General features: G+C 40.9%; 1 protein-coding gene and 1 pseudogene across 1 annotated transcript in view; both read right to left on the bottom strand.

The window, feature by feature from the left end:
• Positions 1–1,521: 1,521 nt before the first annotated feature.
• LOC136163740 (BTB/POZ domain-containing protein KCTD3 pseudogene) lies at positions 1,522–2,975 on the bottom strand (annotated as a pseudogene).
• Positions 2,976–7,930: 4,955 nt separating this feature from the next.
• The window catches only part of ANO4 (anoctamin 4), a 215,330-nt gene continuing 213,996 nt past the window's right edge, over positions 7,931–9,264 (bottom strand). The window contains exon 27 of the mRNA XM_065921006.1: positions 7,931–8,572. The gene's annotated coding sequence lies outside the window, so the exon portion shown is untranslated. The remainder of the gene's footprint in view (positions 8,573–9,264) is intronic.

The following is a 9,264-nucleotide window of genomic DNA, read 5'->3' as shown; positions in this document are numbered from 1 at the left end:
ACTTTTACTCTGCCCCTCACATTTTATGTTATTGATGTTACAGTTTATGTGTTTTTTATGTTTTGTATCAAATAACAGATTATTGTGGTCATTTTCTTTTTTTCTTTTTACATTTGTTTTTTAATTTTTAAACTACAGTTGCAAATAAATTATGCACCACCATTACTATATTATAATATCTTTCTTTGACTTTATATTTAACATTATCAGTGAGTTTAATGCTACTTTCTTATGTTTTTATAATGTTGATTAGTGTCTTTTTACCCCCACATAAAGAACTCCCTTTAGCATTTGTTTGTTTTTTGGGTTTTGTTTTAAACTTAAAAGAGTTTATTTTGACTTGACCCACTTATGTTTCTCAGAATGGGAATATATACATTATTTACCAATAAATGCTTAAAGCTTTAAATTTACAATATTTACAGAAACTTGGAAATCATTCTAATTAAATGGGAAAAAAGTACAATTTTTCTGTTCTTATAATTCAAAATATATTTAAAATAACATTTCTGCAGCAGCCAAAACCTTTAACCAAAAATTCAGAACTTCAATCTCTTAAGCTTTATAAAATGGCTATATTCTAATTTAATTATCTGTATTATCAACACAGGAAAAAACTATGGTGACTCTAAAGTAAGGCAGACTAGCAACTGGTACAGTGTTCTTTCTGGGTATTCAAAACTGTCTTTATTATTTTTACTTCATTTGTTTAAGCACAGATAATTGCTATAACTTTAAAGAATGTTTAAATGAACTTTTGACATTTAATATTGGTGACATTTAAGAATTTCAGTAATAAAACTCAGAAAATGACCACAATTAAAATTATCTTAAAGGACTTACTGATACACCAAGCAATTTAATAGTGCTTTTGAATTACATGGTGTTTTTCCCATAAACATAGCACCTTATTAAATACCTGATAAACCACTTTGCCATCACAATAAGGGCTGGGAGACTAAGTTCCAAAGGGAATTTTGTAATTTACTTAATACTACAAGACATCTCAGGCAAAATCAACATTAGGAATGCAAATTGTTGGTTTCCACACTCTGCTGCTGCTAAGTCGCTTCAGTCGTGTCCAACTCTGTGCAACCCCACAGACGGCAGCCCACCAGGCTCCCCCGTCCCTGGGATTCTCCAGGCAAGAACACTGGAGTGGGTTGCCATTTCCTTCTCCAATGCATGAAAGTGAAGTCTAAGGGGATGCTTATCTACGTGGGAACCATCTTTTTAAGACATAGTATGTTTCTAAAGTCCACAGAGTAGATAAACATTGAAATAGACTCCTGCTTTACAAATAATCTATTAAATGTGGCTGTAAAACTAAAAAATTTTTCCAAAAGATTGAAAGAAATATGGTTATTTTATCTCCTTACCCCAGGTATTTCTGATAAAAAGATACAAAATGAAGTCCAATCTTAATTTGTAAAATTTTGAGGTAAAAGCTAATGTATTGAAATCCAGAAAGGTTTAACTCTCGTCTGAATTAATGTAACAACTACTCACTTTGCTGAGTTTTCACAGGCCGTGCTCTTGACCTGAAAAGTCACTTTTTTTGTGCTGAGGAGATAGAGTAATCTTTGTAGGAGGTGTAGGAGTACCAGGTGAGTCGGCTCTTCCATCAGACATACTTGGTGATGATGCCAAATGGGGGGACTTTCTTTCTTCCAAGGAATCCTCCTCCCTCAAATCCTTTCTTCTATAACTCTATTTTCAATTTCATCTTCTGATGACCTTTTCTTGGATTCCAGAAAATCTTTGGCTATTTTATACACCTCCACTCCCCATCTGATCCTCTCAAACTTTTAAATTCCTGTTCCAGGAGACTTTCTCTTAGGCACATTATATTACACTGTTGCCCGCTTTACTTCAGCTTGTATTGGACCCAGATTACTATTTTCAGGGACAATGCTTTCTATATTTCTGTTCAAGTTTACAGTCTGGAAGTCCCTGTAACTGTGAGAGCTCTCAGTCCTCCTTGCTTTTGCTTACAAAGGATTTTCTCTGGTAAGGTCTCATGGAACCACAAGTAACTGCTTCATGGATGGTTTCATGGTACTGGAGCTGAAGACTAGAATCTGATGTCCAAAGATGGCTATGCTGAACCACAGAAGTTGCCAGACTGATCTTAGGAGGAGCGCAGTGAGATGTGCGTAGATCACACTGATCCAGTCTTCTGAGCAAATCTTCAGTTAGACCCCCTACATCCTCATCCTCACTTTTGTTAACCGTATCCACGGTAGTGGTCAGATCCCACATCTGAATGCAGCTGTTTGTGTGACCTGTGGATAAGTAGCGCCTTGGCCTTGAGCTCTTCCTGCTGGACTCACATTCTCTCACTGTAAACGAGGATATTGCGGAGCTGTCAACAGCTTGGATTTCAGAGATTCTTTTTCCAGTATATGAGTCTTACATCTTGTTTTACAGGTTTACAAGTCTTACAGTTTGTTAGTGAACAACTTTCTGGATAAGCACCTGTTGATCATCTCACTCTCTATAAGACCCTATGTTGTTTCCAGAGGAAGAGCTTCCATGGCTTTCTGTCTCCTCCAGAGACAGTATCTTGAATGATGTCCCTTTAGCATTTCTTATAAGGCATGCCTAGTGCTTATGAACGTCCTCAGCTTTTGTTTGTTTGGGAAAGTCTTTATCCATTACTTAAGGGTAGCTCTTCCAGGTATAGAATTCTCAGCTGACCGTTTTTTCTTTCAATGTTTTGAATATATCATTCCATTCTCTCCTGGCCTTCAAAGTTTCTGTGTGAAAAGCTGCTGATGCTATGAGTGTTCTTTTGTGTGTAGCTCCACTCTTTTCTTCCACTGCATTCAAACTTCTTTTTAGCTTTCACTTTGACAATTTAATTATAATGTGTCTTGGTGTAGCCCTACTTGGGTTCACCTGTGTGGGAACTTTGGGGCCTCATGAATTTGGGCATTCGTTTCTTTCTCAAGACTGGGGAAGTTTTTAGTCATTATTGCTTTAAATATGCTTTTTCCCTCTTTCTCTTCTTCTGAAATTCTTCCGAAATTCCCATAATGTCAATATTGTTTCTTTCAATTGTGTCCTATAAGTTACATATTCTTTCTTCACTCTTTACATTCTTTGTTTTCTATTATATTTGCTCCTCTGACTGGATTATTTCAAATGTTCTGTCTTCTGTCTTTTGCAAGGTCAAGTCTGTTGACTTTTGAGTCGACAGATTTTGACAGTTTGACTTTTTAGTCATTGAGTTCAATCATTGTAATTTTTAGCTCTAGGATTTCTGCCTGGCTTTTTGATGGTTTCTATTTGTTGAACTTGTTTTGTTTGTCATTGTTTTCCTGATTGTTTACTTGTCCGCTGTGTCTTAGAGTTCACTAAATTTCTTTAGGAGGATCATTCTAAATTCCTTGTCTGGCAATTCATGTACCTCCATTCCTTTAGGATCAGTTATTGGAACTTTATATCCTTTTGTGTCACGTTTGCAAGTTGACCTGATTTTTTTTGATCCTTGATTCCTTATGTCGACATCTGTGCATTTTAGTAAAAAGTCTCTAATTCCAGACTTTTAAAATTTGCTTTGGCACAGACAGTCCTTTACTGGTTGGCTCATTTTGGGTTTCTGGACATGTCTGATGGTAATATCTTTGGACAGGTGGGACTTGCCATCACGGTGTATTTTCAGATGAGTCCACTGTTCAGGCTGGGGTCTGGGGTGGTACTTCTGACTGAGAATGGTTAGATAGGACTTTTGGCTCTGTTCCCTTCCTAGGTAAGGCTGTAGGATCGGCTCCATGGTTACCTGAGTTCTGTGGTCAGACTTACTAGATAATTGGAACTGGATACAATTCTCCACAGTGGGCAGAACTATGAATTAGCTTCCTTCCCTCCGCAGGGCAGCAGGACAGGCTCCAGGGCCTGCGTAACTCATTGTTTGGGGATCTGAATCAGGCAGGTGTGTGCTCTGAATTATGTGGCCAGATGAGGTCACTGGTTTTGCCCTGCAGACAGAAACGTCCCAGCCTGTGTGCCCTGTTCAAGCATCACTCTGAGCCACGTTGTTGGGTGGGCTCTACAGCTCCCAGTATGCTCTGGTTAGGTTTCCTGGACGGGCAAGCTGAATGCTGTGGATAGCAATGGGAGGGCAACGAATCAGTTTCCTGCCCAGGTAGAACAGGAGAATCATCTCCAAGGCTGGCAAGCCTCTTCGTGGTCTTGACTCAAGTCAACCCATTCTCCAAGTTCCCCGGCCAAACAGGGCCACTGGCTTTGGTCTGCAGCCTATTGTCTCTGCCTGCCACACTCTCTACTCGAGTGTTGCTGAGCTATGCAGCTCCCAGGCGTTTTGGCCAAGTGGGCCAGGAGGTACAGTCACCAGTTGATAAAGGGATGGTTTAACTCCTCTGCCTGGGTGAAATGGAAAGGTCAGCTCCAAGCTGTTCTCCGGTGTTCTGGATCAGGTTTTCTGGTCGGGAGAGGCCAGACGCTACACTCAGTAATGGATGGGTGTATGAATTAGTTTCCTTCCTTTGATGGAGCCCAGAACACCCCCAAGCCAAGCAAGATCTTTGTGGTTTTGACTCAATCTGACTTGGTTCTTCCAAGTACCCTGGCCCTATACTGACAGACTGCTTTGCAACTATCACTAACAGCCTGCCATTCTCTGCTCAAGCAGAGCTATGTAGCTCTGTATTCCTGAGCTGTGTAGCTTCCAGGCTTTCTGGTCAGGGGGTACTGGGAACTGCACTCAGCAGTGGTGGGCTATGACTCAGCTCTTCCGCTGCAGTGGGGCAGACCAGACTCTAGGGATAGCAAGGCTCTTCATTTGAGGATCTGAATGTCATACTTGCATCTCACAGGTTTCCCTGGCCATAGCTCAGCATGTGAGCAGAGTCTCTGATTGGGACAACTAGTTGGACCCTGCAAGTAGGAACTTGGGTCTGCCAAGATGCAAGTGCTGGTTCTTGCAAGCCCCTACCCCTTCTCCGTCATAATCATAATTTCAGTGATCAAGCCCCACAGATTCCTCACGATTCCCGTGGAATGAGACCAGACTGGGGCTACCAAGAAGTGACCCACAACACTGTGGAGGCTGGAGGTTCACTCTAGGCTCTCATTTCCCAATAGAGAAATGATAGGCTCAGGGAAAGAGTCTAGCACCCCTCTTAATGGGGTGCTGTACTGCCCTGGGGGAAGGGCAATGTGGTCGGCATGCGGCCATTCTTCTTACCCTTCTGATTTCACGTCTTGATCTCATGGTGTGGGGGAGGTGCTTCAACCTCACCTCTATGTTCTAGGGTTTTCTTTCTCTCTAAATTTTTATTTTAGAGTATAATTGATCAACAGTGTTGTGTTAATTTCAGGCGTACAGCAAAGTGATCCAGTTATACATATACATGTGTCCGTTATTTTTCAAATTCTTTTCCCATTTAGGTTACTACAGAATACTGAGAGTTCCCTGCCACTATACTTACTGTAGGTCCTTGTTATCTATTTTAAATACAGCAGTGTCTACATGTCAATCCCCAACTCCCAATCTATTCTTCCCTACCACCCTCCCATCTTGGGAACTATTAGTTTGTTCTCTAAGCCTCTGTATGTTTCTTTTTTAAAAAATTGTATTGGAGTATAGTTGATTTACAACATTGTATTCATATCTGTTTTGTAAATAAGTTCATTTGTATCACTTTTTTTTAAGATTTTGAATATAAGCAATATCATATGATATTTGTTTTTGTCTGATTTTACTGCACTTGGTGTGATAATCTCCAGGTCCATCCATGTTGCTGCAAATGGCATTATTTCACTCTTTTTAACAGATGAGTAATATTCCATTATATATATGTACCACCTCTTTATCCATTCATTAGTCAATGGACATTTAGGTTGCTTCCATGCCTTGGCTACTGTAAACAACACTACAGTGAACACTGGGGGGTATGTATGCTTTCGAACCAAGTTTTCTCCAGATATGCCCAGGAGTGGGATTGCTAGATCATGTGGCAGTTTTTCATTTTTTAAGGAACCTGCATACTGTCACCAGTTTTGATCCCTGTGGTGTGGAGGAGATGCTTCAGTCCCACCCCCATGTTCTAGGATTTTCTTAGTGGTGTCTTACCCATAAATAATTGTTAGTTTTTGTGGGAGGGAGAGGGAAGTCAGAAACTACCTGTGTCATTATGTCACTCCTAACACTTGATTTCTTACAAAGTTCCTCAGAAATTCTCCTCTGCAACCTTCTTTGCCTTTCTGCCTCTACAAACTTACAAACATCTTAAGATGTTCACTGTGTCTTCTTTGTACCAAAAACAGGGAAGATGAATAAGTGTATTCACTATGCCAGTAGAAAAAAGTGAAGGGAGAGATGGGAGGAGGAAAGAGAAGAGGTTTTATGTTAGAAACATTATCGAGAATTGTGATTGCCAGAGGCACTTGTGATAGCAATGGGGGAAAATATATTTCTGGCCAGAGAGTCTGAAGTTCAGTCTATGCTCAGACCAGATATAAACTGGTACTTAGCAATTGGTTACTTCCTTATCCTGACCCGTGTGTTGCATGGTCCTCTATGTAGTTGTGAATATTCATGGCCCATTGCAAACCCAAGAAGTTGTTCAGTTCCTTTCCCTGCCCCCACCACTTTTCCTGTTCCAAGGAACAGGAGAGAAGTTATGGATAGGTCAAAAGCGGGGACCTACTGGGCCATGATGCTCAAGGTGGAGCTTTAGGCTTAACAAGCAAGAGCCACAGAACTGGGTCCGTAGGGCAAGCTGTCTGTTTGGAGCATCTCTGTATATTCCATCTTTTGAGACGTTCCATGGACATTCCTCTGGCCAGCGTGTGAAATATTTCAGACTTCTTAATCATGATTGAAAACTCTGCCAGTGGCCACTTGTTTTCAGTCCCCATACATCTCCTTAGTTTAGGCTCTGTTAGAGTTATACAGTTGACCTTTGAATAATGCAGAGGCTGTGGGCACCAATCTCTGTCCAGTCAGAAATCTGGATATAACTATACCGATGGCCCTCTATGTCCATAGTTCATGGATCCAACCAATAGCAGATACTATAGTACTATATTGTATATTTATTGAAAAAAAAATCTGCTTATAAATGAACCCTCACAGTTTAAACCTGTGGTGTTCAAGGGTTAACTGCATTTCACTCCCAGCAACAGCAGGTCAGAAAGAATACTAGAAAGATAAAACTACTAAATGGCTGAAGTTCTAGCCTGCCCAAAGCCACGCTGACCAACTGTCCCCATCTAAGGGAACATCTAAGGATCTTGGGACCCCATCAGCTCCGGATTCCACAGCCAGAATGAAACAATGTTGATGGATGAGGTGCACTCCCATTTCCCTGACTGGCACAAGCAAGGTGATATAATTCAAGGTCAGGTTCTGCACCCTCTGGAAGAAGAATAATTATGACAACAAGCATTGCTTAGAAGTGCATTCCTCGACCTGCCCCTTGTGGCCCATCCAGACAGACAGTCCCTTTGCTAGGATTAGCAGAGCGTACTAGTGGGCAGGGTGATCAAAAGCATTGTATGTGTCATTGGTTGCATTCTGTATTTCCTCCACAAAGTGTCAGTGGCATTTTCTGTCCTCTTCTGAGTAATTTCTAATTAGTCAGCTTGGTACCCTAAGAAGGAAGCATCAAGAAAGATAGAAAAGGGGCCTTAGGAAGAAAAATGTAATCTCTCTGAAGGATGAAGTCATTTCTCAGGAGTGTTTGGGAGTGACAGACTTTCTTTAAAGATGCCACTCTGATTCGTCTTATTCTATGAGAAGAAACAACAACAAAATTTCAGAAGACCCAGCTAAAAATATTCCATGTGCATAAATTTATTTTAAATTTTATTGCATCACATTATACAAGCATTAAACATGGCTTCACTTTGATGACTATTTAAATGTGAAAATCCATCATTCATGTCAGTACCTTTTGGCTATTTACAATTAAGGAAGTTCTATGTACTTTATATATCTCTGTATTTGTATGTACATATGTAAGAATATATGACTATACATATGTACACACAGAAATACATCTATGGCCATACACATAGCTATAGATATGTCATATATAATAATCTCCTCAGAAAGATCTGAAATTAAAAAAAGAAAAAGTTGTAAACAGGGTCTTGTTTGTGTTGTTTGATGACATGGAATTAGGACCACATGATGACATTCTAGGAATGTGTCCAGGTGTCCGAATACCCTTTATAGCCCAGTGTCTGTAAAATTCACATGGGTTAGAATGCAAAAAAGATAGCAAACAGGCTGAAAAACAGGCCCAGTATACAAGTTCCCCTTGGTTTTAAAAACTTGAGAATGTACTGCCCATGACGTGCATGCTTGCTTGGTCAGGAATGGTCTGTGGCTAGATAGCATTTGTGTGGTGGGCTGCGATGTGACTTCACAGCAGCGTGGCTTCCCAGGCAGTCCTTTCAGGGTGCTGACCCCTCTGCTGCTGCCGACCTCGGCGACATGCACTGCGGTTGCATTATAGTCATTCACTTGAATGTGCTTTTGCACAGCCGGGAGAAGTAAACAAGAATTCAGGTCCTAGGCCTGGAAATAAACGATTATCTGAAAAAAAAAAAAGGAGAAAGTATTAAGATTCTAAGTATACATGATGGCTGAAAGGAGAGAATGTGCAATGGTGTATACTTGTTAACATGAAATCAAAGATATTCAAGGAATCTATATATAATCCTAAACCAAGTCAGGTAGGGTATAAGCATTACTGTGCCCACTTCACAGATGAACAGATGGAGGCACAGTCTGGAGGAAGGTGGCTTCCTGCCAACTGCTGGTAAAATAGAGACAAAGACTATGCTTTCAAGAAAAATTGAGAAATGGCCTCTTTGGGGAGAAAGCAAATCAAATCATGATGAGGCCAGAAGGAACTCCAGCTCCTAAGCGTGGAGGGCCCTTCAATGCAGAGTTGCCCTGGGCTGTGAGGTGGGGATAATCCACAGCAGCACCTTGGTCTCCGGGCCCTGGAGGTGTTCTCTTCACTAATGTCTGCCTCCTCCTCCAACTCAAGATGTCTGGCTGGTCAGCCTTTCTCCTCTGAGAGCTGACCAGAGCCAGAGAAAAGGTGGTTAAAATGGTGCATGGGCCAGGGGGTTGGAGCAAATTACAGAATCCCAGAAGGTTAAAGCCAGATAGGCTCTTAAAGGATTGTTTAGTCCAACTCCTTTTTTCTAGCAAATGTGGAAACTGAATCCACAGGAATGTTCCAATTCAGGCCAGACAGAATGGAAAAGCCAGACAGA

The sequence above is a fragment of the Muntiacus reevesi genome, chromosome 1 (assembly GCF_963930625.1).
Source record: "Muntiacus reevesi chromosome 1, mMunRee1.1, whole genome shotgun sequence".
NCBI lineage: Eukaryota > Metazoa > Chordata > Mammalia > Artiodactyla > Cervidae > Muntiacus > Muntiacus reevesi.
Note: the sequence above shows the minus strand (reverse complement) of the source record. Positions and strands in the feature narration are given on the sequence as shown.